Genomic DNA, 25181 nt, shown 5'->3' on the forward strand with positions numbered 1-25181 from the left:
CAATGAAGCTCCAGATGGATGGAGTTCGAAGCATTTTTACGTGAATCAACCAAGCTATCAATTTTAAAGTATTATTCCAAAGTCTAGGATCAGTATCTGGAAGGTATTGGTAAGAGAGAACATAAACACACGCACTCCTAAAGCTACAACGTTCCGCACTTAAATCGGGCTATAATGTTAGATCGCTTGCGTTTCAGACCTATCAGTCGTACAGAATGTGGTGCTGTTAATATTCCAATGTTAGAAATATATTTCAAGTGCATGACATACATCCTTCTTCCCGGTTTCTCTATGATAAACTATGTTATCGAACCGCAAAACTAAAAAAATACCTCCTTAAAACATTGGCTCTGTGTGATATGAGCACAATATAGCTTTCCAGAGATGTATAGCGTCCACTGTTCACATCCGATCATGCTTCAGAAATTATATTATGCCTGCATCAGCCCTATATAAAATTATGGTTAATAACGGGGAATACCTCTTTCAAGGAAACAGATAAACACATAGCAGCAGCATCCAACATGTGAAAATTACAGGTCATTCCGCCACTAACTCTGTAAACACCACATCTCTCAAGCAGATGTATACACAGGGGATTGCAGTGTCTCACAAAAACCTATCGCTAACTTAGATATGAAACTGAAGTATCGATTTTACACTTAACATGCGACATTGGGATGGAGTACATCGCATAAATCATAGTTCGTTTAGAGGAATGTATCACGTTTCATCACACATGAGATGGAAGTCCTCTGATGACCGACAGGTTTACCGTTAACGATCACAAGTAGAGAGTGCTTTAAATCACGTACAGAACACGTGGCTGTATAAGAGTTGAACGCAGGCTATGTCATGCAACTGATGCATCCTAACAGAACAATGGAAAAATTGACCTACAGCAACTTTCCGTTCTCTAGAATGCATCATCAGTCTACCATTAAATGGTACCTCGTTATAGCTCCAATTCAATCGATCACCCCGTCCACTCTCTGTCATCTTTTAACGCAGATGCATGTAAGTTTAGAGGCGGATGGTTCTCTGTCTTCCTGAAAAACGTCAAATACAGAAGTCAACTCACGTGTATCACTGGTATCTCAACAGACATACAGTATAATGTTGCCTCGATGGAAAAAAAAATTGATTGCTTCCCTGATTCCCTTCGGTTCCACGTCGACGTTTTCTCGAATTCCTCTTGCTGCCGCATACTTGTTCCCATGTACAAATTGTTCTGAGCTAACCAGAAGATACACAAGTACTTACTCAATTTTCCTGCATTTTGGTGTATATTCGGTCAATTTATACCTATTCCCCCATCATTTTTTGCAAACTCTATCGATTTTATCTGAGATCTATCCATGCGATCATGGCATTACCTCTCCTTCTATGTTCTAAAATTGCTTGTAAATGTAGCACAGCTGCCAACACCAAGCCCAAATGCACTGATCGGTAGGTGTAGTATAGCACTGTCCTCGATTGTGTCCAGCCACCTCCACATTTGGAGAGCGTTTGTTCTGTTTTCTGTATGTCTGTATGTCTGTATATATATGCATGTGTCACGGATGGCCTGTAGTAGACCCAAGTTAGCATTATAAGAATGGTACTGATATTTCCAGAGCCACAGCCATCAACAGGATGTATTTCCGATACTTTGCTCATTGTCGAATGTTGTTCAACTGAGACCGTGATTGCAACATTTAGTTGAAAGTTCAGGGATAAAATATATATGTGACCGATTTCTTGGGATGATGATTCTACATGTGCATGCTTGGCGTGCAGCACCTGTGTGGGGATGATTCAGGTTTCCCATTAACAGTAGGAGCTGTCCAAATGTAGAGGCCTGTTGGAGTGTAGGAATGTAGATGACTTAACTGTGTTATCCTCTAGACGGCCGAATAGCGAACTAATACTTAGTATGTGTTGGATAGCTTTAGTGATCGTGTGGAAATTTGAGAAGATTGAATATGGAGGTGCGCTTGCGCTGGACTGTTATTCTCTCCCACGTAAATTGTTTGGTTAACTGCTTCTTCACATTTCACGTCTTTATTTAGTTGAGAGAACATATGACTTGGGCCTCCCATCTGGTAGACCATTCGCTGGGTGCAAGCCTTTCGATTTGACGCCACTTCATAGGTTTGCGTGTCGATAGGGATGAAGTGATGATGATTAGGACAATGCAACACCCAGTCCCCGAGCGGAGAAAATCTCTGACCCAGCTGGGAATCGAACCCAGATCCTTAGAAGTGACATTCTTTCACGCTTACCACTCAGCTATCGGTGATGGACATCGATTGTGGTGTATGCATGTAACAGGTGGAAGACACTTTTGCTGATCCTCTAGACATGAGAAATACGTTATTTGACTTTGTAAATTATAGGGATGATTTGGAATCTGTTACATCACCGACATCAGTATTACTGAGTGGAAACATCAGTTTACTCTACTTTTCTTTGTCAAGTTTTTTTCACATAAAGGTCTTTGCAGACAGGATAAGTTTCTAGTTACCCAGTGGTCTAGAGCACGCTCCACCTCGCTAAATGTTTTGGTTTGTAGAGGAATAATTTCCAGTCTATATCTTCGGAATTATGTTGCACAAGCAATCGATAGGGTACTGCAGTGTTCTTTATATAGCGAAGTACCGCGAAAATGGTATAATATTATAGGAATCCTTGCAAAAATACATGTGTTCTTGTAATCCCAGAGTCTGGAGATATGTGTAGAAAAGCAAGCAAGGAAGCACATTCGGACCAGAAACAGTAACACATTTGTGCTGAGGGGAAACGAGCCCGAATTTGTAGAACACCTGTCAGGACGGATGACTGCCGACCTTGCAGGGAAATATCTAGTGTTGCGAGGAGTGTATACGGTGCTGTCTGTCTTCGTGGTATATGTATGAATGATGTAAAAGGGCTGATTTTTTATGATGCAAGATATGAATTGCATGTTTACTACATCGACATGGTACACGGTGGTATATTGCTGTGTTGGAGATCAGTTTCGCGATCTAATATTCAAGCTCCTGTCCTTAGTAGGAGAGCAGTGTAGTTGAGTAAGAGTTTTCAGTATTTGATGATATGTAGGGGCAATTTGCAAGTTTTAATTTTTGGTCCAATATGGCAATCAGTGTAAAATAATTTTTTCGCCGCTGAAAGCCTCTTCCGCAGAAATAAAAAGAAAGGGCGGACGGTGCTTCCACCCCGGCAGCTTCAGCAATTTGGCGGTTAAATTCGATAAGAGCGAATCATAATGTGCAATTCATTCACAAGACATCCTTTGTGCTGGGATATTGGAGTCTCTACATAGCAGTGACAACGTTTGTGAATGTTGAAAGCAGGAAGGGACAGTAGCTGATTGAATGCATGTTGCGTTTCGCGGTTTTACCTCTTCTCAAATGACGCGAGGCATCTATTACAGTGACGGTCTAATGAGCCGTTTAACCTGCAGTGTGTAGATGGTGTAGTTCTGGACGGATTTCAGGGAATGTTCTTCGTAGCTCCTTTGTTTGGGCCCACTTACTAAACATGCCCTGAATATCAGTCAGCATGTTTATTTCAGAATTTCATGGTGGTGAGGTGTTGCCACTTCTTCTACATCTTCATGATAAGTATTCTGCAGGCAGTCTCGTCTAACAAGATGAGTACAGCCATTTTCACAGGGCAGCACGCATATCTTCCTGGCGTTCTGTCACACCTCGAGTAACAAGCTAGGTCAGCAAATATTAATCTAGCAGAAAACGGGTGGTAGTATTTGGGACAGCGTCTGAAACTTAGCAGTCAACATCCTGCGGTTTGATATGTCTGCGGGGTATGTCAGAGTGGCTTCAGCGGGATATGGCATATCTGAAGAAACTTGTGCGCTCCCTTCCTCGACCAACTGAGGACGTTATGATAGCTAGAATTATTATTGCAATGTATTAGCGAGATGTCTACTGGGAGCTACTAAGTTATTGTATGGTTTCGTTTTTCGAATAATATATCGGTAGTCATTAAGTAATTACCAAGTTTTAGTATATAACTAAAAGCTTCATATCACATTTAATAAGCGTCACGCTATTTTTCAGCACCTACGGTCACTACTTTTGTTTCGTCACACCATCACGCACACGCTGGCGACATTTTAAAAGTACTTTTCATCGATCACAAAGAAATACAGTAATGAGACAGGTGGAGACGAATCCAGCTTCATATAAAACGATTACAAAGAGGAGACGCAATAGCTGACTCGTTTGGTGCATTGCAGTTGGGCCTCGATGGCACGATTTCTGTCTCACTGCTCGCGTCGGTCGGTGCAGCAACGTGTTCATGCTTTGTGAACACTACCGGAGCGGAACAGTGTTGTATTGTTTCCCGAGGAGGCCTCGCCTCACCCTCTGTATGACGACAGACGACGACGTCCGATATGCAAAATAGCTCAGCAGAGCTGTAACCCGAACGAGCAGCGCAGGTCGCCTTCTCTTGCGCTTGGCTGAAAGAACATCTGAAATTTCGTGACACTGATCGTGACTACGAGATCTTCAGCACTGTAAGTTTAAAATCCTGCAGTTTTGAGTTACATGAAGACTATGAGCCGTCTAGTCACTGTCGATTGTAGTCATCAGGTAACTACCGGCAGACTGATTGGTACACGACCAGCAGAAGATTCTTCGAGACTGAGAGCTGCTTGTTAGTCTTTAGGTACAACTCGGAGCCAACTAAGGTGCGCTCACAACGAAAAATGACATACTTGACCGATGGCTTCCAGACGCCCGCGAAGAATGACATTGGAGTATATACCGTATAAGGAATGATCAAATGGTTTCCGTTTTGCAGGAACTGAGGCAGCGCATATGCAACGTAGTGCGACTCCGATGCGGGTATATAAATGCCGAAATGTAGGCAAGGGATTAGGGTGGCATTCGTGTCTTCCAGAAGTGCGTGGGGCAAATACGGAAACGTCAGCTATGGTGACGTTATTACCAAAAGCTTCCAAACAGGACCAACGTGCTGTTGTTCTTTTCTTGGCTGCCCAAGTACGAACGCCGGAAGACAATCATCGGAGAATGAAGAATGTGGGGCAGCATGTCTGTCGAAAACCAACTGCGACAAGGGGTAGTGCTGCTTCATGATAGCGCACGTCTCGATATGGCAGAATTTCGTAACGTAGCAGTTACTACAACTCAAGGAGGAGACATTCGATCACCCACACTATAGTCCTAATTTCTCCTCATGCCATTATCACGCCTTCTGTCCCTTAAAGAAGGCCTAGAAGGATCGACGATTCTTGTCGGACGAGGATGTGTAGCAGGCAGTTACGGATTTCTACACGCAGCGGCATACGGTGTTTTACCAAACGGTCATCTTCAACCTGGTACCTCGGTAGTATGACTGCCTCAATGCTCACGGCGATTTTGCCTGATTGGCATACTGTACGGTCTTCGAATGTAAATTTTTTATTGCTCTTTATAAAACCAAAAAGAAAGTGATCAATTTTATAAAGGCAAAGGTACCTTATAATCTTTGTCTTCATACAATTGGCAAAGGAAATCAGACATTATAGCTACGAGTGTGGAGAAGATGGTAGCCGCAAACATTTTGTACAACATTCTCCTTTAAACAGTTAGGGGTAATAAATTTACCAATGTAGTGCTTTAAGAAATGGTCGGGCAGTACAACAGTCTCCTTTAGACAGGTGGGGGTAATAACTTTGTCACCGGAGAGACTTAAGAAATAGATGGGCAACTGCGACACTGGTGGTGTGCTTACGGGGCTCCAGCCGTACCTCGTATTTCAAAGACACGTCTCCAGTATGCTTGGAATTTGTGCAGTGTGTACACATAAGACAAGCGTTCACAGCACTTGAATAATACATTTCAGCTATTCGTCAAACTATTGCGCACAACCCGAAAACATCACGCATCACCCCGAGAAAATGTGAGAAATCACATAAATAACATCGTCAGACAGTTTCCCAAAGAGGACAGTTAAGTTGGAGAGCAGATTGCTTTCATCGGTCCACACCTATTCAAATGGGTTGTCGTTATTCGTAATATACTATTCACCTGTTAATATACTATTCACCTGTTTTAAGCATATCTTCTTCTTACAATAAAACTGTTTCTCGTGTCTGCAGACAGTCTGAAAGATGTGTAATTTAAAAACTTCATTCGTCTCATTGTAATTCGTCACTTTTATAAAAACAGTTTTTTTTCAATTTGTGCTTCTTTTCGACTTGAGAATTTTTTCTTTTAATCTGCGTTTCTTTTACATAGTAGAAGTGAGTGGCGATACTGTACTTAGTTATGTGATCAGATGTACTGTAGTTAGTTTTGTGTGTAAGAATAAAGGATGCCAAGACATATAGGAGCCATAATTGCAGTTTTTACCGAATCCTATTGAACCATTGGCCACAATGCAGTGAGCAGAAGAGGTGAAAATTCGGCTACAATTTCCAACTGGTGTGTTGAATTTTCCCTCCCATTCTGGAGGGGAGTAAGGCAAGTGATTGTGGCTGGTTGGTTGGCGTCTGGTTGAATGTTTACAACCTTTTCTAACCTAATTCTTTTAGCTAAATTTATTTGTAGCCTCACATATTTTGCGTTATGTATATGGTGAAACCTATCTCAGAAATGATTAACATTATCACTAATTGTTTTAATATTTAAATAGTATCACATGACATACGACGTACTATACGTAGCTCGGAAAGAGGCTACGTAGTTTTCATACGTCAATAATTTTTAACAACTTGTTATTTGGCGAAGGAAACACGGATTTTGCTTCTTCTGTTAATCAAGGACTTGTTTGTTGTGGACACACTGTTGAAACAGGAATTCCGTTTCGAAGAGATGTGACAAGACTGTCGCCATAGGCACCGGCGCTCAGACTGATGCTGTGTTCCTTGACTTCTGGAACGCGTTTCATGCAATCCCGTGCTGTCACTTCGTGAAAAAAATACGGGCTTACAGAGTACTGGACCAGCTTTGCGACTGGATTCAGGATTTACTTGCAGATAGCACTTAACACGTCACTCTTAACGGAATAAAATAGACAGATGTAAATGGTTTCAGTAGAAACGAAAGAATTGTGACAGGACCATTACTGTTTACAATATACCGAAGCAGCACGAGGCTGCTTGCATCTGATGTGGTTATTTGGAAGAAGGCATCAAAAGTCAGAAGGCAGTAATGAAACGCAGGAAAACGTGTAGAGGATTGCTGAAAGGTGCAGGGACTGGCAGACGCCCCAGAACGTAAATAAATGTACCATACGGCTCATACATATGAGAATAAATCCAAAAAAGTAACTACTGTAAAATACTGAGTGATCTTAAGTAGGATAACCATACAAAAAAAGTAGTGGGAAAAACAGATGCCACACTGAGATTCATAGCAATAATCTTAAGGAAATGCAGTTCATCTACGAAAGCTCCTTACCAGGTTGGATTGATGGAGTAGATGGACAAGATTCAACAAAGAGCGACGAGCTTTGTCACGGGATCGTTTAATCGGCGCGAGAGCGTTACGAAAATGCTCAACAAGTTCGAGTGGTTGACGCTACATGAGAAGCATTTTGTATCACGGAGAGATTTACTACTGAAATTCCGACAGCGTAGGTTCCGGGAAAAGTCACGCAACATATTACTTCCACCCACATAGTCTCGCGAAATTACCTCATTCGAGAAATTAGAGCTCATACGGAGGTTTACTGACAATCATTCTTCCCACGCGCTATTCGATAACGGAAGATGGAGGCGGGGATCTGACAGTGGTACTAGAAGTACCCTTCGCTACATAGCGCCAGGTGGCTTGCGGAGTATACATGTAGGTTCAGGTATTCTGAGTCGTTGTGTGTATGAAATCAATATTCGCAGATATAATTATGAACATTCTTGCGAGTATTGTATTAAGGTTATAGTTTGTTACATCCTCCTAACCGGTGAGGACATTGACAGGTCGCGGAAGAACACCACTGTGCTCGACACTGGACTAGAGAGAACGTGGGTAACACGCAGATGCTCAGTGGTCTTAAGCGGCGAGGGCTGTAGTTGAAAGGATATTTGAAAGCCTCTTAACCAAGTCTGTCATATGTCCCACACGTTCAAATCCAGCTCAGAACAGCTTCTCCGCTTTTCAGTCACGAAACAGAATAACAAAAGGGAGGAAAAATAAGTTCTTGAACAATTATTTCGTCAATGCAGGAAGCTATGTGACCTTTGAATAAAATGTTTCGTTATACCATCAGGTTGGATTCCCTTAGGTACTGTCGTGCTCAGCGACTGTGAAAATGTTGTAATCAGGGATGAACACAGCAATCTGTCGCATGTAAATATGTATTTTATTGCAAATCTAGCTAGGTTTCAGATACAGCACAGCCACCAACTGTGTACTTAGTAGCAAGTCACGTAGACCCAGAAAGCTTGACTGTGCATATGTTGCTTACAGCTCACTTCACACTGAGGCTGAGATCTGCAATAAAATACAGTTTTATATGCATCTGCTATTTTCATCGCCGATTGTAATGTTTGTTACTGTTAAACACTGACTATCTTTCTACAAAGAATAGGTGAGGAAGCAGAAGGGCAAAGGTATCTCGGCATACACTATGTAATCAAAAGTATCCGGACACCCAAAAACATTCGTTTTTCATATTAAGTGCATTGTGCTGCCACCTACTGCCAGGTACTCCATATCAGCGACCTCAGTAGTCATTAGACATCGTGAGAAAACAGAATGGGGCGCTCCGCGGAACTCACGGACTTTGAACGTCGTCAGCTGATTGGGAGTCACTTGGGTCACACGTCTGTACGCGAGATTTCCAGACTCCTAAACATCCCTAGGTCCACTGTTTCCGATGTAATAGTGAAGTGGAAACGTGAAGTCACACAAACAGCACAAAAGCGTACAAGCCAACCTCGTCTGTTGACTGACAGAGACCGCCGACAGTTGAAGAGGGTCGTAATGTGTAATAGGCAGACATTTATCCAGACCATCATACAGGAATTCCAAACTGCATCAGGATCCACTGCAAGTACTATGAAGGAGGTTAGAAAACTTGGATCTCATAGTCGAGCGGCTGCTTATAAGCCACACATCGTGAGGGTAAATGCCAAACGACGTCTCGCTTGGTGTAAGGAGCGTAAACACTAGACGATTGAACAGTGCAAAACATTGTGTGGAGTGACGAATCACGGTACACAATGTGGCGATCCAATTGCAGGGTGTGGGCAAGGCGAATGCCTGGTGAACGTCATCTGCCAGCGTGTGTAGTGGCAACAGTAAATTTCGGAGGCAGTGGTGTTATGGTTTGGTCGTGTTTTTCATGGAGGGGGCTTGCACCCCTTGTTGTTTTGCGTGGCACTATCACAGCACAGGCCTACACCCATGTTTTAAGCACCTTCTTGCTTCCCACTGTTGAAGAGCAATTCGGGGATGGAGATTGCGTCTTTCAACGAGATCTAGCATCTGTTCATAATGCATGGCCTGTCGCGGAGTGGGTTACACGACAATAACATCCTTGTAATGGACTGGCCGGCCGCGGTGGTCTAGCGGTTCTAGGCGCTCTGTCCGGTACCGCGGCACTGCTATGGTCACAGGTTCGAATCCTGCCTCGGGCATGGATGTGTGTGATGTCCTTAGGTTAGTTAGGTTTAAGTAGTTCTAAGTTCTAGGGGACTGATGACCACAGATGTTAAGTCCCATAGTGCTCAGAGCCATTTGAACCATTTTTTTTTCTGTAATGGACTGGTCTCCTCAGAGTCCTGATCTGAATCCTACAGAACACCTTTGGGATGTTTTTGAACGCTGACTTCATGCCAGGCTTCACCGACCGACATCGATACCTCTCCTCAATGCAGCACTCCATGAAGAATGGGCTCAAATTCCCCAAGAAACCTTCCAGCACCTGATTGAACGTATGCCTGCGAGAGGGGAAGCTGTCATCAAGGCTAAGTGTGGGCCAACATCATACTGAATTCCAGCATTACCGATGGAGGGCGCCACGTACTTGTAAGTCATTTTCATCTAGGTGTTCGAATATTTTGATCACATAGTGTATAAGACAATTAATGATAACGTTGTTACTGGAATCAGCATTAGTTTCTGTGCTGCATCACTTCACTATCGAAAATGGAAAATACATTTAGCGTAGGTGGCGCCCCACAGATCGTAACAATTTCAAAAACCTCATATTTGAACGGCCAAAGTAGACGATAAGTATTTTTTAATTTAAAACCGGGTTGACCTTTAGATCATCTTCAAGTATTTTGAACTTATTTCTAACAGCGTGCGTGGCGATATTATCATCGTGGCGTCAAAAAACATAGCCATATTGCTGCGCTGCCGTCAGCAATGAAATTAATTACTCTATCTTTTTTTGTGTGTGTGACGTGGTGTTTTACAGTGCCTTCGGCTTCGCCGAATCTACGTGTACTTGTGTGTAGTTTTGACTGTTATTCTCTGGGATTTCATTTTTATTTACAAAAACAAATCGTGGGCTTTGGAGGGCATGGTCGGTAACAATAAGGCCTTGCGGCCCCCGACCGTCCTCGATTTATGGGGCGTGGGTTCAGGATTGTTGGGTTCTGTGCAGTGGGTGCAGCGGGTGCTGCTTCCCACTGCTTCCTTTTGTGTAGTTGCACCAGTCGGCCGCTCGGCGATATGTTGTCGTCGTTCCGTGGCGGTCGCTGTGCTCGTTGTTACAGGATGCTGGTCGTCCCCACCTTGGTGGGGTACGGTGTTTCCCACCGCTTGCCCGCTGAGGACGGGCGTCGTGCATGCGTAGGTCCGAAGCTGGTCTGCGTCTACACTTTAACTTGAACTCTATACTTGCTAGTCTAGCTCTGGTTATCTCTAGGTAAATCTATATTGCTAAGGGTGGTCGCACAGCCGACAGAGAGGGGGGTGGGGTGGGGGGGGGGGGGGGGTTGGACTTAGTCGCTACGTCTTCTTAGGTTAGTTTGGATTCTTAAACTACTAATTACTTGGATTTCGCGGTTTGATTAAGTTCCAAGGGAACCTTGGCTGTAGTGGTTATGCCAGGTCTTACTAGCTAAACAAAACATAATTATCCCAACAAGGGAACACGAATCGGCAAGACAAATAACAAAAGCATATTATACCAAAAGGGAACGAAACGACAAAACAAAGACAAAAACATATTAAACATTTATCTATTCACTATCGGATCCCAACAAGGGAGCACGAAATCGGCAAGACAAAATAACAAAAGCATATTATACTAAAAGGGAACACGAATGGACAAAACAAGGACAAAAACATATCAAACATTTACCTATTCACTAGTGGTTACTACTCTACAGGGTCTTGGATGATCAGGCGTGGTACTCTCTGCCTGTGCCATGTTCTGGGTATGACAGTACCTGTGTCCCTCAGTTGTCTACAACTGTCTCTTAGAGTTTCTAATTTGTTATACAGTGTATTCACTAATCTTTTCACAGTGTCGTGTATGGTTTCAATTTCCACTGTTTCGTGGAGCTCGCGTATGGGTGTCCATGGTGGGGCGTTCAGAATCCACCTTAGTACTTTGTTTTGCACTCCTTGCAGTTTTTTGTGGTTGGTCTGTTACGTGATTTCCCACGCAGAACACCCGTGCTGGGAGGACTGTCGTCTTGTAGAGTGTTCTCTTGGTTTCCATCCACATCTCCCTGTTGAGGAAGAAGGGCAGGAGGGCTTTTGGGAGGTTTGTACCTCTCTTCCTCTTTTCCCAGATGTGGAGGTGGAAGAGCATTTTTTTGTCTAGTTTTACACCCAGGTATTTCACGGAGTCTCTCCACGGTAATTCCTGGGCGTTTAGAGACAGCTGGTTTCTGAGTACCGGCCGCTTTCTACACCAGTCTTCTACCATGTCTAGCTGCCTTTGGAGGCGTGCTATGTTTGAGTGGTGCTGCCTGCCACTCGTGTAGAAGGCTGTGTCGTCCGCGAATTGGGCTATCCTGGCTTGCGGTGACAGGGGGATGTCATTTTCATAGATGTTGAAAAAAAGGGTGGGAAATAATACCGACCCCTGGGGGATGCCGGCTCTCAGGGGCTTTTTTGAGGAGCGTTTTCCGTCTACCACAACAAGGAACGTCCGGTGTGTCAGAAAGCTGTCTATCAATTTCGTGTACACATCGGGGATCGTTGTGTTGTGGTGTATCTTGAAGGTCAGGTTGTCGTGCCAAACCTTGTCGTAAGCCTTTTCCCAGTTGAGGAATACTGCTGCTGTTGAATTTGTGTAGTTGACGTTGTGTGTAATGTGTTGTCAGTCGAAGGACTTGTAGCTATGCAGAGACCTTTTTCTGGAACCCGAATTGTTCCGGTCTGACATTTGTTGATCCTGTCCAAAACTACTCTTTCAAGCGTTTTCCCCATTGTGGAGATAGGCTGATTGGGCGATGGTTGGCCTGTAGTTTTGGGTCTTTCCCTGCCTTTGGGATTGTAATAACTTTTGCTGCCTTTCAGGCCGCAGGGAATTTTTGTAGCAGCATGCAGCTATTAATTATACGTGTTAACAGGAGTAGTGGTTTCCTAGAGAGGTTCTTCAGGTGTATGTTTGAAATTTTGTCTAGTCCTGGTGCGGATCTGCCCTTTCTGCAGGCTAGTATTTTCTTTATTTGTGTCGATGTTGTGAGTTCTGGTGCTGTTTGTGTCGGTGTGTCTCGGAGGTTTTGTACTGCTTCTGTGATGTTTTCTTCCTCAAGCTGCTCAGCGGCTGTGATGTCGATCTGTGGTGTTGTGTTTTGCTCCTCGTACGTGTCCGCAAACATCTGCTTAATGCGTTCATGTAAAGATGGCGCATCGAGGCAGACAAAACACTGACGCAACACTTTGCATCTGGAATGCAAACGGCATCAAAAACAAGAAAACAGAACTACAGGCGTTTATATCGGACCACAAGTGGACATTCTGTTAGTCTCCGAAACACACCTCCGGCCCTGCGATACCTTCAAACTGCGGATCATGACGGAATACCGCACCGACAGGCAAAACCAACGAGGAGGCGAACAATTCCGCACGATGTGGTGATCGCACCGGAGGACATCGAGGTCACTCTGGTTACAATAAACACAGAGAGAGGGAAACTGACGGTGGGGGCAGCATACCTAGCCCCAAACCGCCAGTTGCTGGAAGACGACCTCAGAGTGATCTTCGACAGGCACCAAAGGGTGGCGTTGGGCGGGGATCTAAACGCTAAAAATCCAGCGTGGAACTGCAGCACAACGAACCCGAAGGGAACAGAACTCCTGCAGCTGGAGGACGCGTTCCACTACATCGTCCGCGGCCCAGACGACGCGACACACATCCCAGTCGTAGCCGGACACAGACCGGACGTCTTGGACGTACTGCTGACGAAAAACATCGCAGACGACGTCACGCTAGATTACTCTATCAATGAGCCGTAATGGCTGGTTACGCTCACCGACTGTTGCCAAGCAACAGCTTCGTGCGTATCACCAGAGACAACGTGCGCGGCGGTCTTAGAGGGGTATCGGGCTCGCATGTTGGAGTCTCGGTCTGCGGTCAAGAAGAAGTTTTCAGCTGACAACATGAGCGCCATCTCGACTCCCTGCGGATAGCTGGACGGACGGCTTCAGAGCTTTGCGTGGCCGAGTGCACGATGACGGCGTCGGGGTCTACGTGAGGGTGCGAACAAGAGGCGAAGTGGGCAGCCGCACATTGGGCAAAGGAATTGTCGGATCATGGGATGCAGCAGAAGGAAGATTGGTATGCCAGTTGCCAGACAGATTTGAAGAGTGGATTACTCATTGTTTCGTGCTAAATGACTTCCATCCGTTAATTTGGTCTTGTCATCCTCAGTCGCAATTAAATTTTTTTGTCTTAAACTTAAAATTGCTCGTTTATTGGCTTGAGTACTGGGTTGGACGGGGAAAATAAATTTGAGAAGTACAACTAGTTTGACCTTACTCAGTGAATGCGTTTGATTTAGGAATTTTTATATGAATTTTTTGTAACTCGCCTTAGTTGATGCTGTACCTTCGCTTAATTCTATTTGATTAGTCTTTTATGATCAGCGCTGTTTCTTGCGAGTTTGAACCTAGCTGTATTATGCATGCACTATGTTCAGTAGTACTTATTGCTGAAAAGTTAATAGCTATTTCTGTCAGGTACAAGTAATATTGTTTGATTTGTTTTTATTCTTATTTGCGGGGTCTGGATTATTTATTATTAACGTGAAAGGTTACTTTAAATGTATTTCTAACGGCGGCCCATGAAATGTGTAATTCGGGGAACTTGGCAGTGCCGACCGCTTTGTGCAATGGTTATCCTGGATTTGTTAAATATATTTTTTTTATGTTTTTTTGGAATTACCAGCGACTGCGCTATTTGCCCCGACCCTGTAGAACGGCGCATCCAGTACTATGAACTGGTGCCGGATTTTAATTCAGCCCACTTTCGAGTGATTGCAAAAGGAGGCTAATTGGGCATAATTGTATTGAATTTCTCTGGTCTTTTCAGTATTTTGTTATTCATGAACGCAATGTCCGTTTATTTTACTTAAATTTTTGTTGTGCAAATGATACTTATTCGATGGCCTTACCCCATCACCCTCAGAGCCTATTGCTCACTGGCTATTTCAGCCAGTAGTAACATGTGCTAATACTGTTAGAGGAGTGATTTCATCTCAAATCATACAGGTCATGTCAACTCGTGGTCTTGAATATCTCTGAAAAAAACATATATTATACCTCTATAGCATAAGTGTTAAGAAATAAAGTATTTTCGTTTTATCTTAATTTCTGTAAATGGTGCGGCCCTTCGAAAAATGTATGTTTTGTAAATAGCTCTTAAATAAGTAGAGAACCAAAAAACGTAACTAAAAAACCAAAACTACTGGAGACCTGGCAGATGTTTTGTGTTCAAGCTCCCTCTTAGTGTGTTGAAATTTAGTTGACACCCGCATACTTGTGAGCATCCTTTAACTTACAAATTTAAGACGAAAATACAACTTTAAGTTCAATTTTCCATTTAACTTTTTTTTCTAATTTGGAAAGTCAGATAACGCTAGCTTTTCTATCATATAACCAGATACTACTGATGTACTTATAAACAGTACTTCTCTGCTTCACCTGTCTGTATTATGTAAATATTTATTGCTTAAAGTATAAAAAATGCATTTTTACGAGTTTTACGAATTATTTACCCGATAATCCCCATCCGATAACCTTTGAGAATTACACAATATATTATTTGGTTAATATGTAAGTAGTCAGTGCAGAAACAGTGGGTAATATTTTTCTGTGTAAAGCGTTAAAAAATTTTCATCATTCTGCATATTTCGCATCACTGAATTTCCAGTGTAAAATATGTTGGCAACACTGTCTCCACCGCTCTTCTGTTTATAACACACGAGTGAGAAATTGCACATAAACCATTCTGCTTGAGTTTTGTTTTCGGTCTGAACTTTTTGTTAGATACAACGTCAGTGAGAAAATACAGTAAATGTGGAATATGGAATAAGACACAACAAGGCGGTGTTTAAGAAAAGTGAAAAACACAGTTGTTGGAAATCTGTCAGTGGTATTGCAGAAATATCTTGGTCCTCAAGAGACGGTATCAGCATCACATCCACTGTGCAGGAATTGCTACACTCACTACAAGAAGAAATTTAGTGACAACCCACCTGAACGATCACCATCACACGAATGTGAAACTGAAAAAGATAGTGCACGTGTTTATTATATTCCTGGGGGCGAAGTTGCTGATGGGTTGAATGTTAGCATTACTGCTGTAGCTCCTATTGTATCCCCCCTTAAATGACCAGGAAAGGTAAGAAGAAAACAGTATGTAAAAGCAACTGAAACAAGTTTTACACAAGCAACATCTTCAAAACTTTGTGAAGTGTATAATGTAGATGCACTTGGTGCAGAACTTGAAGATTGTGATATGGGCACGAAATGTGAGGCCTGGTTTCAAAATCTAATACTGCTATCTCAGCAGCCACCTGTACTGAGAGGGTACAGTTACTGACACTGATACCAGGTAGCTACTCTAAGCAGCAGAGACAGAAATATATACACACTTCCTTACATTATTTGATTTCAAAAGCTCGTAAAATAAAGAATGAGAAAGGTATTTGAGCACGTCCAGATTCTTACCGTGGGCGTTCGTTGCAAGATGATACGCTTTACTGTTGCTCTGAAATATTACCTAAGTGGTGACAAAGACTGCGCCAGGCAAAGTCATAACCAGAATGATGTTATCTCTGTTAGTGAAAATGATGGAAAAGTTAAAAAGGTAAAAAGATACATTACAAGATCAATAAGAGAAGAAAATATTTTCGTTAATGAAAAAGAAGAACCCGAAATTAAAAATTGGACTGACAAAATTCTACTCCTTACGACCAAAATGGGTAAAATGACAGCCAGTGAAGAAAGTATGCACATGTATTTATTGTAACATGTATTTGAAACTTACTTGTTTCGTCATAAGAATTGTCACAGGAACTAAGTACACAGAGATGGACCCGATGCTTTTGTGTATATGTCAAGAGCTGCAAGAAAAATGTTGGTTGCAGGAGTGTGCAATGTGTTCTGGTGCTGAAGTGATGACTGTAGAAGCATTACGGCTTCAATTACTGACAATGACGTAACCTATGCATTGTGGGAGAGAGGAAAGTTGATGAAGAACACAGTAGGGCCAGAGAAGTTCGTTATAGAGGTTATGCATTGGGTCATGAAAGGAATAGCTCACCACCATATCCGGAGGATTCAGAGACACGTAATAGCAGAAGTAAAATCGCCATACTCCAGAATATTGACACAATAGTTCTTCATTTCGACTTTGCTGAGAACTGGTCTGTTGCTTTGCAGAACGAAATTCAAAGTTACCACTGACACACATCACAGGTATCAATATTCACATGTATTGCTCACTTCCTTGGAATAACACACTGTTTTGCTATTGTCAGTGATGATCTCATTCATGACAGTGCACATGCATGCTACGCTGTCAGCATGATAACGGATGACATAGCATCTAGAGGCCACGCATTTCCTAAACATATGTATGTGATTGATGGTGCAGTATCTCATTTTAAAAACCTCTCTCAGCTTTATGAGCTTGGTCAACACTCTAGTACAGGAATTAAGACAAAAATTGATAATTTCCGCGACAGGTCAGCGAAAAAGTGCTTGTGATGGGGCAGGAGGTCTCTGTAAAGTCCGGCAGCAAGATTTAATCTCCAGCACGAAGCTGTTGATGCTATAGGAGATGCTACTGGATTTGTACACATCATACCAACGTTAGTAACAAACATGAAACTCTTAATTCTAAATGAAAGTACATTAATGGAATTTCGTTTAAAAAAAGAGAAAAGAGTGGTCTGCTATGAAGCCTGTAGTAGGAATTCAATCAAGTCGCTACGGGGTTGCAGCCCAGAGTGGCACATACAGTGCAAGAACGGTTCTCCACGAAATGCAACCTATTACTGTGTGTGAACACTATACGTTAGAAGACTTTGTAATAAGCCGCTTCATTCCTTGTGTGTATGACAATCAGTGGTGGTTGGGACAGATAATAAGGGCGTCTCATGAGCTGCAAGATATAACCGTCTCCTTTACAACACTTCATGGTCCTGCTAATGCTTTCAAATGGCCATCATCAAAAGATCAGTGTGCAGTTCTCATTTCCCAAGTACTGCTCTCGTTGAATCGTCCTTGTACGTGTACAAATTCAGCTCGGCTATACCAGTTCAATGAGAAGCATATGAAAAAAGAAAAAGAAAAAACAAGTAAACTCTTTTCAACAGTGCAGTGGTGATTGTTACATTGTAGGTCATTTTAATTCATGGAAAGCCATGAAGAAGTATGGAAAGCCACGAAGAAATAAAATTATGACAGAAGACAATAATGATTTGTGAATAACACCATAAAAATAAAAATGGGCATAAGTCTTCTGTATCTCATTTTTGTTGTAAAATGTTTTTGAAAAAAAGTAAGAATTGCTTTCCTGCTCACTTATAATGTTGTAACGTAATTATTTTTATTCAGAAATAATAGTTTTGCATGACATTTACTTAAAATCAGCGATCAATTTAAATATTTAAGTATCCATGATTTTTTGACCTTGGGAGTAGAGCTAGGTCTACCTAAAAATTTCTCACATTTGTATATACAAGTATTATCCACTCTGATTGTACATTCCCTTGAGTACAATGACCAACTAACATACCATGAGATTTTAGAACATATAGGATGGGGGTTTTGGAGAAAATAATTTCTAAATAACAAAAAATTACAGATTTTTTTCATCTTTATCTACAAATATTTAGACAATTTAAGAATTTATTGCATGTCATAGCCAACACTTAGCAGTCTTTCCACTTTATCATATCTCAAGACGGTTTACATCCTGTGACTATTCATATCTTTAAGACATAATTTTGAAATTCGCACAGTTTATTTTTCCAAAAAAATGAAAAAAAGTCAGAAGCTTGTATGTGTTAATCATGTCTTATAGTATCTGGAACAAAGTATTTATTGAAAATAAATGCAGATCTATATCTGTTTTGGTTTCTTTATTACAATTTTTCAGTTTTCCCTTTCTTTACGACGTTTTCACAAATTCTCTCATTTAGAGAGGTCTGTAGCGTTTTAACAAATCATCTGAAAATCAAAATATTGTAGTTTTCGAGAGGTATCATGTGGAACTTCAACATATATTTTTTTCAGGAAACTTTGAAATAGTGATGTGACACATTCACTCTTGACCTATATGATTTGAGATGAAATCGCCCATAGTTGTACGAAGGCACTCTACATACTGTTATTAGATACAATCTTCAGTATTACTGTTTCCAGTTTTAAAATACGAAATATGTTCAGGTAACTATGAGGTGACCTCCCATATTATATTTAACCAAGAATTCTACCACCCCAACTTCTTTAGAGAATCTAACTCCCGTGAATAAAACAACTTCATACGTATGGTTATTTTACAAATGAGTTAACGAGTTAAATATTTGACGTTAAGTGTATAAACGAGAATAAGTTTAGAAAATGTTTGAAATTATGTTTCAAGTTTTTTGGAAGTTACTAAGTCCTCTCATTATCTAATACTAGAGTCTGCGTAATTTGCACCCCGTTTTAAGCAAAAGGGAATTTTTTACGCATCTCGATGTTTACGACCTCATGTCTCCTGAACTATGTGTCGTACAAGGAGATAATTTTGCAGGTACATTCATTAGTATATGTGGACACTGTTTGTGGCTCTAAGACCAATGACGGTGTCGGGTGTTCTTTTATTGTCGGGGCACACAGTTTCAAATACCGGCTCCATGGCCATTGTTCGGTCATCACAACTGAGCTATTTGCCCTCTATCAAGCTGTTCTTTACATCCGCCGCCCTCGACATTCTGCTTATGTCATCTGCTCTGATTCCCTGAGCGCCATCCAGAGCCTCAGTGATCCGTATCCGGTTCACCCATTCGTGCACCGGATCCAACGCTCTCTTCAGCAGCTGGCGGACGACGGTTCTCTGGTTACCTTTATGTGGGTTCCTGGCCATTTCGGTATCCCCGGGAACGAAGCTGCAGATGCCGCGGCCAAGGCGGCGCGCCTCCAGCCTCGGACAGCTTCTTGTTGTGTGCCTTCATCTGATTTTAGCAGGGTTATTTTCATTTGTCAGCGCATTTTATCGCTGTGGCATGCCGATTGGTCTACACTTACTGAAAACAAGCTTCGGGCCTTGAAACCTCTCCACACGCCTTGGACGACCTCTTCACGCCCTTCTCGGCGGGAGGAGGTCGTTTTGGCCCGGTTACGGATTGCACACTGCCGGTTCAGCCATCGCCATCTGCTGACGGCTGCGCCGGCGCCGTTCTGCCCATGTGGGCAATTGCTGACGGTACGCCACATTTTAACGTCCTGTCCGAATTTTAATACACTGCGCATTGATCTTGGCCTGCCATGTACTCTGGATGAAATTTTAGCGGATGACCCAGGAGCAGCTGCTCGTGTTCTTCGTTTTATCCACTTGACAAACCTGCCTAAGGACATTTGATTCTGCTGTTTTCTTTTAATACCTTGCCTATTAATGTGCCTTTTATAGCGGTCCTTTTTGGTTACTGTTTTAACCTTGTGCCTCGCAGTGCATTCCTAACTTAGTCTGGGCGCTAATGACCACTGTAGTTGTACGCGCTAAAACAAAAAAAAACTGTTTGTAAAATATGTTGCGAATAGAGTTAGTAGTAAAGAAGTAATCAATTGAAACGTCTTGCCTGATGCTGCAGTTTTACTGGATGGAAAGGGAAAATGTAGTAAACTGTAAGCTTTCTTTCTTTCATCAGTCTGTGTAAGTTGGCCGCGAAAAAAGTTCCGTTAAGTTTGAAATTACGTGCAAAGTTTACTAGAAGTCGTTAAGTGCTATCACTCTCAAATACTGGATGAATATAGTCGGAATAATTTGTGCGCTTTGAGTTACGTTGCCTCCAGACCTAAACGCTGTTTCGAACTGTAATACTTGACTTATTGTGTTACACCTGTAACATAAGATTAATGTTCTTAATGAGTAGATTATGACAGCTTGTTCCATTTTTAAATTCGACCAATAATAATGTGAAATACTGCAAATCTAAATTTTGTTGCCCTGCCCAGTTTAGCCGTTTCGTAGTATGGATACTCTGAGGTAACAAACATAAGCCGATAGCGATATGTAGATATACAGATGGCGGTAGTATCGCATACACAAGGTATGAAAGTGTAGTGCATTGGCGGAGCTGTCATATGTACTCAGGTGATTGGTGGGGAGAGGTTCTCGACGTGATAATGGCCGCGCGGCGAGAATTAACACACTTTGAACCCAGAGTGGTAGATGGCGCTAGAAGTATGAAACATTCAATTTCGGAAATCGCTAGGAAATTCAATGCTCCGAGATCCACAATGTCAAGAGCGTGCCGAGTATTCCAAATTTCAGGCTTTAGCCCTGTCCAAGGAGAACACAGCGGCCGACGGCACGACAGAGAACAGCGGCGTTTGCGGACAGTTGTCAGAGCTAACAGACAAACAACACTGCGTGAAGTAACCGGAGAAATTATTGTGGGACGTACGACGAACTTATCTGTTAGGACAGTGCGGCGAAATTCGACGTTAACGGACTATGACACCAGACCACCAACACGAGTGCCTTTTGCTAGCACCACGACACTGCCTGCAGCACCGCTCCTGGGCTTGTGATCATATCGGCTGGAACCTAGACGACTGGAAAACCTTGGTCTGGTCACATGAGTCCCGATTTCAGTTGCTAAGAGCTGATAGGAACCTTCGAGCCGCGCGGAATTAGCCGATCGGTCTGGGGCGCTGCACTCGTGGACTGTGCGGCTGATCCAGGCAGAGGTTCGAGTCCTCCCTCGGGCATGGGTGTGTGTGTTTGTCCTTAGGATAATTTAGGTTAAGTAGTGTGTAAGCTTAGGGACTGATGATCTTAGCAGTTAAGTCCCATACGATTTCACACACATTTGAACAATTTTGAATCTTCGAGTTTGGCGCAGATCCCACGAAGCCATGGACCCAGGGCCGGTCCTAGGCGCTTCAGTCTGGAACCGCGCGACCGCTACGGTCGCAGGTTCGAATCCTGCCTCGGACATGGATGTGTGTGATGTCCTTAGGTTGGTTAGGTTTAAGTAGTTCTAAGTTCTAGGGGACTGATGACCTCAGATGTTAAGTCCCATAGCGCTCAGAGCCATTTGAACCATTTGAACCATGGACCCAGGTTGTCAACAAGGCACCGTGCGAGCTGGTGATGGCTCTATAATGGTGTGCGGTGTGTTTACACGGAAGTGACAGGATCCTCTGGTCCAAGTGAACCCATCATTGACAGGAAATGGTTATATTTACTTGGAGACCGTGTGCAGCAGTTCATGGACTTCATGTCCCCAAACAACAGTGGAATTTTTATGGATGACAATCCGCCATGTTGTCGGACCACAGTTGTTCACGATTGGTTTGAAGAATATGCTGGATTATTCGAGCGAATCACTTGGCCACTCATATCGCCCGACATGAGTATCATCGAGCATTTATGGGACATAACTTAGAGGTCAGTCCGTCCACAAAATCGTGCACCGGCCACGCTTTCGCAATTATGGACAGCTGTAGAAGCAGCATGGCTCCGTATTTACGCAGGGGACTTCCAACGACTTGTTGAGGTGACGCTACATCGAGTTGCTACACTACGCCGGGAAAAAGGAGGTACGGCACGATTTTAGGAGGTATCCCATGACTTTTGTCACCTCACTGTATGTCGTAGCGTAAGTTTAGCAGTAAGATAACGTAATATTCTACCAATAGTTGGTCAGTTTTCCGTAGTTTTACTGTTTTTATTTATCTAAACAAACTCTATTCTTTAGTCACGTGGCTGCTTTGAACTTGGATGATTTCTTTTAATAGACAAATTTAGTTTGCCTAAGAGTGGATATTTAAGGCTATAAATCACACGCTTCCGCTGTAACATGATTCCCACTCCCACTATGCCGTCTTTCAGAATATGTAAGGTGTACGAATCATTCGGTCAGTGTGGTAATGGTGTCCAGTGGAAAGGAGGTGCTAAAGGTTGTGTATACTTTAGGGTGTTAGGGTTTAACGTAAGCTCCTTTATGAAGAATTTGTCAATAATTTAGAAAATAGAAAGCATTTTCTCTGTTGACACCTCTCTCCTTCGCGTTAACACTGGCGTTGTTAGTAATCCTGAGTCCAAACCCAAATGAAATAACAGACGATTCTTGTAGAATTAGAACAGCAGTACATATAACCTAGTCCGTAGAAGATGGATATGAAAGAGGGCAAGTTACAGGAGTAGCGTTCATAGATCTGTCAGCAGCGTATAACACCGCTAACCACAAGAAGTTGATTAAAAAGGTGTATTCAATCTCAAAAGACTACTGTTTAACATAGTGTCATTTTTTAAAACGTTTAATTCGTTGAATTTCGGGCCAGTTATGACGATACAAGCCTGAGGACAACACAACACCCAGTCCTTGAGCGACATGGCCGGGAATCGAACCTGGGCCCCTTCAGTTAGCAATCCGCCGCGTTGACCGCGCAGCTACCGAAGCGGACTTAATTTATACAGTGTTTCCTGCCTAACAGGATGTTCTTTTGCCACTGTAAGAAAAGCCGATGAAAGACCATCAAGAATGGTTTCCCTCAGGCGTACCGGCACCCCAACCGTACAACACATACACAAACGACCAACCAATCAACCCTGGATCAAGAACATTTATATATGCAGTTGACACAGCAACTGCAACTCAAAACAAAACCTTTGAGGAAGTGGAGTGAGTCTAAGAACAGTTCTTGACGGTCTTGGCAAATTTAATGATGATAACCACCTAAAGCCAAATCCCAGAAAGACGGAGGTCTGTGCTTTCATCTGAGAAACCAGGAAGCCAGGAGGGAGTTAACTGTTATCTAGTGAGGGCAATAACTATGTCACAACGATACTCCAAAATGCCTGGAAGTAAAGGACGATCGTTGTCTCACATTCAAAGATAACTGCAAAGAAACAAAGCTAAAAGTATCTGCCCGGTATAACATCATCCGTAAATTTACTGGCACCACCTGGGGCTCACACCCAAACGTGCTGCGCACATCTGCCCTGGCAGTATGTTTCTCTGTAGCAAAATCTGTAGCGCCAGTTTGGCGAATTTCCATACATATCAAACATGTGGATACGGCGTTGAATGAGACTGGACGCGTTGAAACTAGCCGCCTACGACGAACTCCTGTCAACAAAATTTACCACATTGTCGGTATACCGTCACCTGACATCCGCAGGAGGACAATAGCAGAAATATAGAAAAAGGAGCAGTAACTCAATCCCAGACTCTCCCTGTTTGGGTATGAACCACAAAAACCTAGACCAAGGTCGAGGAGGACCTCATGCGGACAACATCGACAATTCTGTCGACACATGCAACTTGCTGATCAGAGCTACGGCGAAATTAATCAACCGAAGGGGTGGGGGTGAACATCATAGAGCAGCCTACTTTGGGCTTTCGAATGTTGTACGTGACATGGAAGGCACTAAGCTGACTGAGGACAGTAGTGTTGGGTTGCTAGACGAACCTCAGGAAGTGAGGCTTCACGACTGAAGATGAGGCCTGCGAGTATGGCGACTTGCAGGACCCACAACATCTTCTGATCTGAAGAAACCTACCCGGTCCTTGGGCCACAGAAGATCAGTATGCCGAATTCTGGAGCTTAGCGTCCCTTTAACAGAAAATCAGCAGTGCCCGGCAGAATAATGTTATTATTTTGTATTATCAGAGTCCTAGACACTAAAATAAATCCATACGTATGTGTGTATGTGTGTCTATTTATGTATGTGCCACATCTTTTGCTAAACCACAGGACCAATTTCAACCAACCCTGGTACACATATCGCTTACTGTCATGCAACAATCGCTGTGGGTTTAAGAACCATCTACCTGTCATAGTTCAGGAGATATGGACGTGATGAATACTGAGATGCGTGATAAACTGCCACATCCTACATGACATATTTCACTAACAGTGTCGACGTACGTTGTTGAATGAACCTACACAAATATATAATCGTACCACACATAGTTTAAGGGATATGATGTCATAAACACTAAGATACGTAAAAAAATGCTGCATCGTACAAGAAGTTTCAGTACGTTTATTCTTTCTTACTAAGACACTCCTACAGTCGAGTCAACTTAAGGAAATCCCTGACACCTGACACCGCTTTTGACAGCTTTCAACTGCGAAGAGCAAATGGTTGCAAGTGAAAACAACAGGTGTCTATAAAACTATGAAGAGGCGTTGCCACAGAGATGCTCACAAGACCACGTTGTAGATACGTGAAGCATCTGCGTCCAACGTACAGAAACTGGCTGGGATCATGTTTCTTAATCTGGGAAATGTACTTGTATATTTGTTCGCTATGCATATTTCTTGGTACGATTGTTTCATAATTTGAAAGGTGTTAGCACGAATACATGGAAATAAAATTTTCTCGATACTTCACTACAAACATAGTTCCCTTTTTTTGTTTTTGTTTCTAATAGAGAAGTGGCAAAATAAATACCCGGGCAATGCTGGGCTTCTCAGCTAGTAATTAAATAAACAAACAGAGGATCTACGAATAATTTTTTGGAACCCCCTTTGTTCATGCGAATGTTGTGATGTTCCTTTGTGAATTAGTTTGTCTGTGTTACGTAAA

At 42.7% G+C, this 25181-nt stretch overlaps 1 protein-coding gene across 5 annotated transcripts in view; it reads right to left on the minus strand.

Moving 5' to 3' along the window:
- LOC124607173 (golgin subfamily A member 6-like protein 22) overlaps positions 1-25181 on the minus strand; it is a 311550-nt gene that overhangs the window by 144156 nt on the left and 142213 nt on the right. The window lies entirely within an intron of this gene.

The sequence above is a fragment of the Schistocerca americana genome, chromosome 1 (assembly GCF_021461395.2).
Source record: "Schistocerca americana isolate TAMUIC-IGC-003095 chromosome 1, iqSchAmer2.1, whole genome shotgun sequence".
In the NCBI taxonomy this organism is placed as follows: Eukaryota; Metazoa; Arthropoda; class Insecta; order Orthoptera; family Acrididae; genus Schistocerca; species Schistocerca americana.